This window comes from Bubalus bubalis, chromosome 1 (assembly GCF_019923935.1).
Source record: "Bubalus bubalis isolate 160015118507 breed Murrah chromosome 1, NDDB_SH_1, whole genome shotgun sequence".
NCBI lineage: Eukaryota > Metazoa > Chordata > Mammalia > Artiodactyla > Bovidae > Bubalus > Bubalus bubalis.
In genome coordinates, this window is record NC_059157.1 from 110,253,329 (window position 1) to 110,262,277 (window position 8,949).

Genomic DNA, 8,949 nt, shown 5'->3' on the forward strand with positions numbered 1-8,949 from the left:
TTCTGTGAAAGAAGAACTTGTTATAAACTTTCAAAATGGATGATGTGGGTATCAAGATACTCTGGCATTTAGGTATCACTGGTAAAACTTAAAAGCAATGAAATAGATTTATTTATAAGATGCTGGAAACTATATCCTTTTGAGCTCTTTTATTATGAAACATTTAAACATCAACTTAAAAATATATTAGGAAGAACATAACTTTTCAAAAAAATTTTAGAGGTTACTGCCTACAGTACCACCTAAGGGTCTTATCCTTATTCTTCCTGGCTAAGGGAGATCGTTCTCTTTCTGGTTTTCAGGCAGTAGACACACACACACACACGCATGCAAGCATGCATGTGCAGACACACACCATATCCCTAGGGCTTTAGATCCTTTTCCTCTGACCTCACATCCTCTCCTTTGCCCTTTAGGGATGTATCTTTGACTCCAAGCCCTGTAAGTTTACACATTACCTTTTTCAACCCTCTTGTCCCCATCCCATCATCTGAACTTTTTATTTACCTTCAACATGGCTGAATTGGAGAGTTATTAGGAGACATCTTTTGCTCCAATGTTAATTCTCAAGCTTTAGTGTGCATCAGAATTACCTGGAGGGCTTCTTAAAACATGGACTACTGAGTCCCACCTCAAGAGCTTCTTATCTAGTATGTCTGAATTAGGGCCTAAATTTTTCATTTCTAATAAATTTCCAGGTATTGTTGATGTTGGTGGACTGAGGACCTCAGTTCGAGAACCACGACACTAAGTTAAATCTGGTCTGTTCACCATAGGTCATGTGGCCTAATTGCAGGTAACATCGTGTCTGAAGTTAAGAGTGGCACCAAAAGAGGTATACCAGGCAAAAGTATATGAACTTTCTCAAATAGATTTCTCATACCATCTAAAAATTATTCAGAATTAGATTAATTCAGAGCAGAATTCAGAAAAAGGGCCACTAGTAGGGAAATATAGTTTCACACCATTCACACCCTTATCCCCCAAAATAGAGGAAATCATATTCATGGTGATCTTCTACATGCCAGGTATTCTGTAAGGCAGGTTCTGAAATGCTAACTCACTTAATCCTCACAAAATTCTTGTGATCTAAGTTTTACTAGGTGAGTGAAAGTCGTTTAATTGTGTCTGACTCTGCAACCCCATGGACTATACAGTCCATGAAATTCTCTAGGCCAAAATACTGGAGTGGGTAACCTTTCTCTTCTCCAGGGGATCTTTCCAACCCAGGGACCGAACCCAGGTCTCCTACATTGCAGGCGGATTCTTTACCAGTTGAGCCACAGGGAAGCCCAAGAATACTGGACTGGGTAGCCTATCCCTTCTCCAGGGGATCTTCCTGACCCAAGAATCGAACTCGGGTCTCCTGCATTGTAGGCAGATTCTTTCCCAACTGAGCTATGAGGGTTTATTATTTATTATTAAATATAATACTATATACTATATTTAAGTAATAAATAAGATTTATTATTTATTCTTTTTGCCATAACAAAATCAAAGATCAGAAAGGCTAAATCTATTGGAAATTCTCCTTTAAACTATGTATTAATTTCAGGTGACAGTATACAGAAGGATGAAAAAAATCATCAGTTTGTCAACCTGCTACTACAAATAAGTAAATACTTCAAGAAAACCATGGGAAGTCACTTAACAAATTAATGAAATGAATAGGAAGATTTCTACTAAAGTATAAACAGTTGATCCTATTCATCAGTCAATAGAGAAGAGATTCTAGAATCTCATTCCATCCACCACCCTATTGATTATTAAAAGAGGCACTTGATTCCATCAGCCATAACTTAATTCTTTCAGCATTACTGTCCAAAAAAAAAAATAATACTATATGATTTTAAAACTCAACATATATAAACCACAAAAGAACCTGGATATCAGAATATTTTAGTGTCCTACAGAATGAGCTGATGGACATTAATAATTAGAAGAAATTAGGAAATGTTTCCCTTTGTATGGAGAAATTACACATGTACATATGTGTGGGTGTGTGTAGTGTGTTCTCAAGTCATTATTATTCTCAATTTCTGGAATCCAGTGAAAACTTATCAGGAAAGGAAAAAAGCAGAATATTGTGAAAAGATATATCAATCAATAAAAACCAACTCAGGATCAACACGTATTTTAGGATTATTGGATAAAGATATTAAGATGGTATTCCACAGGTTCAAAACTTAAGTTGAGGCAAGAATATTATTTTTAAAAAATATCAAATATTAAAGATCAAAAATATAACATGTGAGATGAAAACTACCATGGATATGATTAACAGCTGAGTAGACAGTGTTCTTTGCTGGAGAATCCCAGGGACGGGGGAGCCTGGTGGGCTGCCATCTATGGGGTCACACAGAATCGGACACGACTGAAGCGACTTAGCGGCAGCAGCAGACATTGCAGGAGAAAAGATCAATGAACTTGAAGACAGCAATAGATGCTACCCAAAATAGAACAAAAAAAGAAACGTGAATTGGAAAACAAATATGATGGAGCATCAGTGAGCTGTGGGACAACTTCAGTAGTAATTGGACTTCTGAAGGAGAGGAGAAGGGTGTACAGAAAAATGTTTGAGGAAATAATGGCTATAATTTTGATGAAAACTGTAAATCCACTGCTCCAAAAAGTCTGGCAGACCCTAAGCACAAGACACATGAGGAAAATGACATGAAGACACCAATAAGTTGTTCAAAATATGATAAAGATAAAAGCTTAAAAGAAGTTAGACTTTGTTTAAACAAAGATAAGAATGATAAGAAAGTTCTGTTGGAAACCATATAAGTGAAAGGACAGTATAATAACATCTTTAAGGTCTGAAAGGAAACAAATATCAACCTAGAATTCTGTATCAGGGAAAATACCTTTCAAAAATATAGGTGGAATAAAGAATTTTCTCTAGGTAGTAGGCAAATAAGAATCACAGTGGCTTCCCTGGTGGCTCAGTCAGTCTGTAATGTGGGAGACCTGGGTTCGATCCCTGGGTTGGGAAGATCTCCTGGAGAAGGAAATGGCAACCCACTCCAGAACTCTTGCCTGGAGAATTCCATGGACAGAGGAGCCTGGTGGTGTCACAAAGAGTTGGACACAACTGAGTGATTCACTTTCACTTTCAAGAGTCACAGGATAGAAATTACAAAAGACAGTGTCTTGACATTGAAAAAACAAAGCAAAAACAAAAACCACTTTCTAATAGTGAGAGAATCATTAGGAAATGGAAATTGTTGCCTTGGGAGAGAAAGTGCCTGTCTAGAATTTCTAGGGGACCCTCTGCTATGAATAGTGTGGCAATGATTTTAATCCTTCATGGAAGAAGAAACAAGTTGACCTCTACGGTTTTCTTATGGTTTTGTTATGTGATGCTTCTGTAATAAAATGAAATGTTTCCTCAAATAAGGGAATTATAAGCAAACTATATATTTATAGGCTTATGGACAGTGTTACATACAGGCAATTTAATATATCACAATTTTTCCAAGCTTTTTTTTTTGTATTTTATTAAACCCTCAAATTTCTGTAGCTTTGTTTCTCAACTTATTAATTAGATTCTGTTGGGGTTTCTTTTTAAGATTTTTTTTTTTTAAAGAGCAGTTTTAGGTTCACAGCAAAATTGAGAGAAAGGGATAGAGATTTCTCATACACTGCCTACTCCCCCCACATGTATAACCTTCACATTATCAACATCCCATACAAGAGTAGTACATTTGTTACAATTGATGAACCTACACTGACACATCATAATAATCAAAGTTCAGTTTATATTAGGCTTCACACTTGACATTCGTGGTACCTTCTACAAGTTTAAATATTCCATTATTTTTACATATATATGTTATTTTCAAATTATGTTTTAAATGCCCTCTTAAAACCTTTCTCAAGGAATCTTAACCAGTCATATTTCATTGTAAACCCCCAACACTTCATTGCTCAATAAAGAGGTTCCATCTCACAGAAGTATTCGTATTTGGTAGGATTCACACAGCTTGCTAGAAGAAATTCTCCTTGTCAAAAGAAATTCCTAACTGGATGAAACCAAAAGAAAAGATGTTGCTGAGTGTTCTGATGGTACTAGATTCTGGGATGTGTTTGCTTGCTTTGTTGGGTATCTCTCTGAGTTTATTAGGTCAGCAGAAAAAGAACAAAGGCCTCTTCTCTTGCTGATTACACCACCAGGAAGCCCCAGGTAGTTGAAATGAGAATGCTTTAAAATACAGGAATAGATACATTCCCAGAGAAAAAATAGGAGAAACACTAATTAAGAGCTGACCACCGGAAGGAAGACCAACATAACAGTCCTAGAAACCAAAGCAGTAATGTGAATTAAGCCTGCAAAAGATTTGTAGTGAGTGTCACACTTAGATCTGGGTTGACATCACAGATAATTTGGCAACAATTAATAATGCATGAGATTTAGGTAGGCTGGGATTCCCTTTGTACCTATTCATATTTTGTTATTTAAGAATGAATAAATGCAAAAGTGTATAAAGAAAAGTCAATCTACTCTTTTACTTAATCTCTGTAACCTCAATCAACCAAGCCCAGAGGCAGCTTCCAGAGATAATCTTTGAACATACAAACCGGTGAGGAGGGGAGGCATAACTCTAGCACAATGTATCTCACATTTATATTTTAATAATATATGTTTGAGACATTTTGTTTTTGTACATAGGGTTCTGCCTCATTGAAAAAAAAACAGCAGCATGGTTTTCCATTGTGTGAAAGTACAATTATTTGATCAGTCTGAAAAAATGGTGAATATTTAGGTTCTTTCTCAGTTCAATCACTCAGTCACGTCCGACTCTTTGCGACCCCATGGACTGCAGCACGCCAGGCCTCCCTGTCCATCACCAACTCGCGGAGTTTACTCAAATTCTTGTCCATTGTGTTGGTGATGCCATCCAACCATCTCATCCTCTGTTGTCCCCTTCTCCTCTCACCTTCAATCTTTCCCAGCATCAGCATCTTTTCAAATGGGTCAGTTCATCACATCAGGTGGCCAAAGTATTGGAGTTTCAGCTTCAGCATCAGTCCTTCCAATGAATATTCAGGACTGATTTCCTTTAGGATTGACTGATTTGACCTCCTTGAAGTCCAAGGGACTCTCAAGAGTCTTCTCCAACACCACAATTCGAAAGCATCAATTCTTCAGTGCTCAGCTTTCTTTATAGTCCAACTCTCACATCCATACACGACTACTAAAAAAACCATAGCTTTGACTAGATGGACCTTTGCTGGCAAAGGAATGTCTCTGCTTTTTAATATGCTCTCTAGGTTGGTTATAACTTTTCTTCCAAGGAGCAAGTGTTTCTTAATTTCATGGTTTCAGTCAGCATCTGCAGTGATTTTGGAGCCCCTCCCCCCAAATAAAGTCTTTCACTGTTTCTACTGTTTTCCCATCTATTTGCCTTGAAGCAATGGGACCAGATGCCATGATCTTAATTTTCTGAATGTTGAGTTTTCAGCCAACTTTTTTACTCTCCTCTTTCACTTTCATCAAGCGGCTCTTTAGTTCTTCTTCACTTTCTGCCATAAGGGTGGTGTCATCTGCATATCTGAGGTTATTGATGTTTCTCCCGGTAATCTTGATTCCAGCTTGTGCTTCATCTAACCCGGCGTTTCTTATGATGTACTCTGCATATAAGTTAAATAAGCAGGGTGACAATATACAGCTTTGACGTACTCCTTTTCCTATTTGGAACCAGTCTGTTGTTCCATGTCCGATTCTAACTATTGCTTCTTGACCTGCATACAGATTTCTCAAGAGGCAGGTCAGGTGGTCTGGTATTCCTATCTCTTTCAGAATTTTCCACAGTTTCTTGTGATCCACACAGTCAAAGGCTTTGGCATAGTCAATAAAGCAGAAATAGATGTTTTTCTGGAACTCTCTTGCTTTTCCTGTGATCCAACAGATGTTGGTAATTTGATCTCTGGTTCCTCTTCCTTGTCTAAATCCAGCTTTCTAGTCGTTTGCTAACATTTTTTCTGCTGCTTTTTAAAAAGTATGTACTTTAATGGTACCTTTTAATGAATATGTTCAGTAAACGTTATTAACTAGGAAGTAACATTTCATTTAACAAATTGGGATTCCCAGGTGGTGCTAGTGGTAAAGAATTCACCTGCCAATACAGGAGAAAATCCCTGGGTGGGAAGATCCCCTGGAGAATGGCATGGCAATCCACTCCAGTATTCTTGAGAACCCCATGGACAGAGGAACCTGGCAGGCTATAGTTCATAGGGTCGCAAAGAGTTGGACATGACTAAAGTGACATAAAGTGAAAGTGAAAGTGAAGTTGCTCAGTCGTGTCCGACTCTTTGCAACCCCATGGGCAGTAGCCTGCACCAGGCTCCTCCGTCCATGGGATTTTCTAGGCAAGAGTACTGGAGTGGGTTGCCATTTCCTTCTCAGGGAATCTTCCCGACCCAGGGATCGAACCCAGGTCTCCCACATTGTAGACAGACGCTTTACCATCTGAGCCACCAGGAAAGTCCTAAAGTGACATAGCACATACCTAAAAATTAGCTGAAATAAAAGATTTTATTTAGAGGTTATGGAAAACAGGCAAACTATTATTTTATTCATTTGTTTGTTTTCAAACATATCTATCACAATTTCCTAGAGTTTCTTTTTTTTTTTCCTCAAAATACAGATGATACTTGGGTCACTTTCCTGGAGATTCTGATTTAGAAAGACTGAATTAAGTTCTCTACACCAAGAAGCAGGGTTGAAAGAACCTTTCTATTATCCTAACTCCAGGCTCAGATATACACATATATATTGGCAGGTTAACACTCTAGAATTGGTTCTCAGAGAAAATGACCTTTATAGACCTTGCTTCATGAATTCGGCCTTATTAAGGGATGATATAATCACTGTCCCTGTTATTACACATTTTTAAAAATTTTAAGGAAAAGCACAAAGATTTTATTGTGCTAACAGAGCTAGGGGAGGAAAAGGGGATGACAGAGGATGAGATAGTTGGATGTCGTCACCAACTCAATGGACATGAGTTTGAGCAAGCTCCAGGAGACGGTGAAGGACAGAGAAGCCTGGCATGCTGCATGCAATCCATGGGGTTGCAAAGAGATGGACATGACTGAGCGACTGAACAACAACAACAACAGAGCTAACCATTTACGTAAATCTTCTGGTCCTTATCTGCCATGGCAAAAGTATAACATATAATTTAAAAGACTGTGTATGTATTAGTTTGGTTCTTTTTCCACTTAAGATTTTATGCACATTTAGATACATAAATGTAGATCACCAAGTTATCATTTTAGTAGTTATATGCTTACATTATTTTACTTTATATTTTGCCAAACCAACCCTCAAATCAGGGCATTTGCATTGTACTCATTTTTTTTTGTTATTAATGGTACAGATATAAATATAAATATTTAAACAACTTTTTTGTTTAAAATTATTTCCTCATGCATTACTAAAAGAAGTTGTATATGAAAATATAAAGTTTTAATACTTTTTGCCTATATAGACTACACTATAGAAAGATTCTTAGTTGCTGTGTTCTGAAGACTGGACTAGTATGCCTGTTTTTCCACTGCCACTCCAGCAAGGGTTTTACTCCTTTTGTTTTAATCTGATGTGTGAGTGCATGCTAAGTCGCTTCAGTTGTACCTGAATCCTTGTGACTCTATGAACTGTAGGCCACCAGGCTCCTCGTTCATGGGATTCTCTAGGCAAGAATACTGGAGTAGGTTGAAATGTCCTCCTCCTGAGGATCTTCCTGACCCAGCAATTGAACCTGCATCTCTTATCTCCTGCACTGGCAGGCGGGTTCTTTACTACTAGCACCATTGGGAGGCCCTTTTTTAATATTGTTTTATCTCATTCCTGATGAATTTCTAAAATATATTTATTAAAAGGAAGTATAATGGCTTAAGTTGACTCTGGCACAAGACTGCCAGGGTTCAAATTGTTGTTCTGATATATGACTTTCATTAATTTACTTTCTTCCTGCCTCAGTACTCTATGTTTATAATGGCAACAATAATGGTACTTACCTCAAAGGCATATTGTGAAGATAAAATGAGATAAGCCCTTAGAATTCTTCCTGACATTTGGTAAACACTGCTAGTAGCTCAGTCAGTAAAGAATCTGCCTGCAGTGTAGGAGACATGGATTCAATCCCTAGCTCAGGAAGATCCCCTGGAAAAGGAAATGGCAACCCACTCCAGTATTCTTGCCTGGAGAATTCCACAGACAGAGGAGCCTGGCAGGCTCAAAGAGTAGGTATTTTGAAGCATAAATGTTTAACTACTGTATAATTCTGCAAAGTAGTATGAACTCTAGTTTATTCAGTTTTTCTTAAATAGACATTTGAATGATTTCTAGTTTGTTGCCATCACCAGCAAGAACATGTAATAGCATATCTATCTACATGTAATTGTGGTTTTCTGATAGAACTTAAAATTTATTTTGAGTATTGAGATTCATCCTTTGTATTTATTGCAAATATTTGTTTATTGCTTATATTTTCACTTTCTGCATGTGTCAAAACTTCAAACCGAAAATGAAAATACATCTCTCTCTGCCCATCCCCCGCTTGCCCTTTACTCACATATCTCACAGATAGTACATGTAAAGTTTACATAATGGAAGCAAAAGTTTCATGAAACATACTCTTTACCACATTCCATATACTTTGATACTTTCTATTCTAGCTTATCCTTTGCATTTCATTTTTAAAAATGCTGATAGAGACCCTTTAAATTGATTTCAAATCACTAGTTCATTGAGTCCCACAGTCTGAAAAGCTCTGCCCTCTTTCTCTCCCACCCTGTGGTGAACTAATCTATAGATGCTGGCACCCATTTGAGTTTCCCTGTCTGGCAAGCTCGTAGCCTATTAGAACTGGAGACTTCCCTTGAACCTCAGCCCAATTAAGTAGGTTCTTATCCATCTTTTCCCAAGAGTTGAGACCCAGC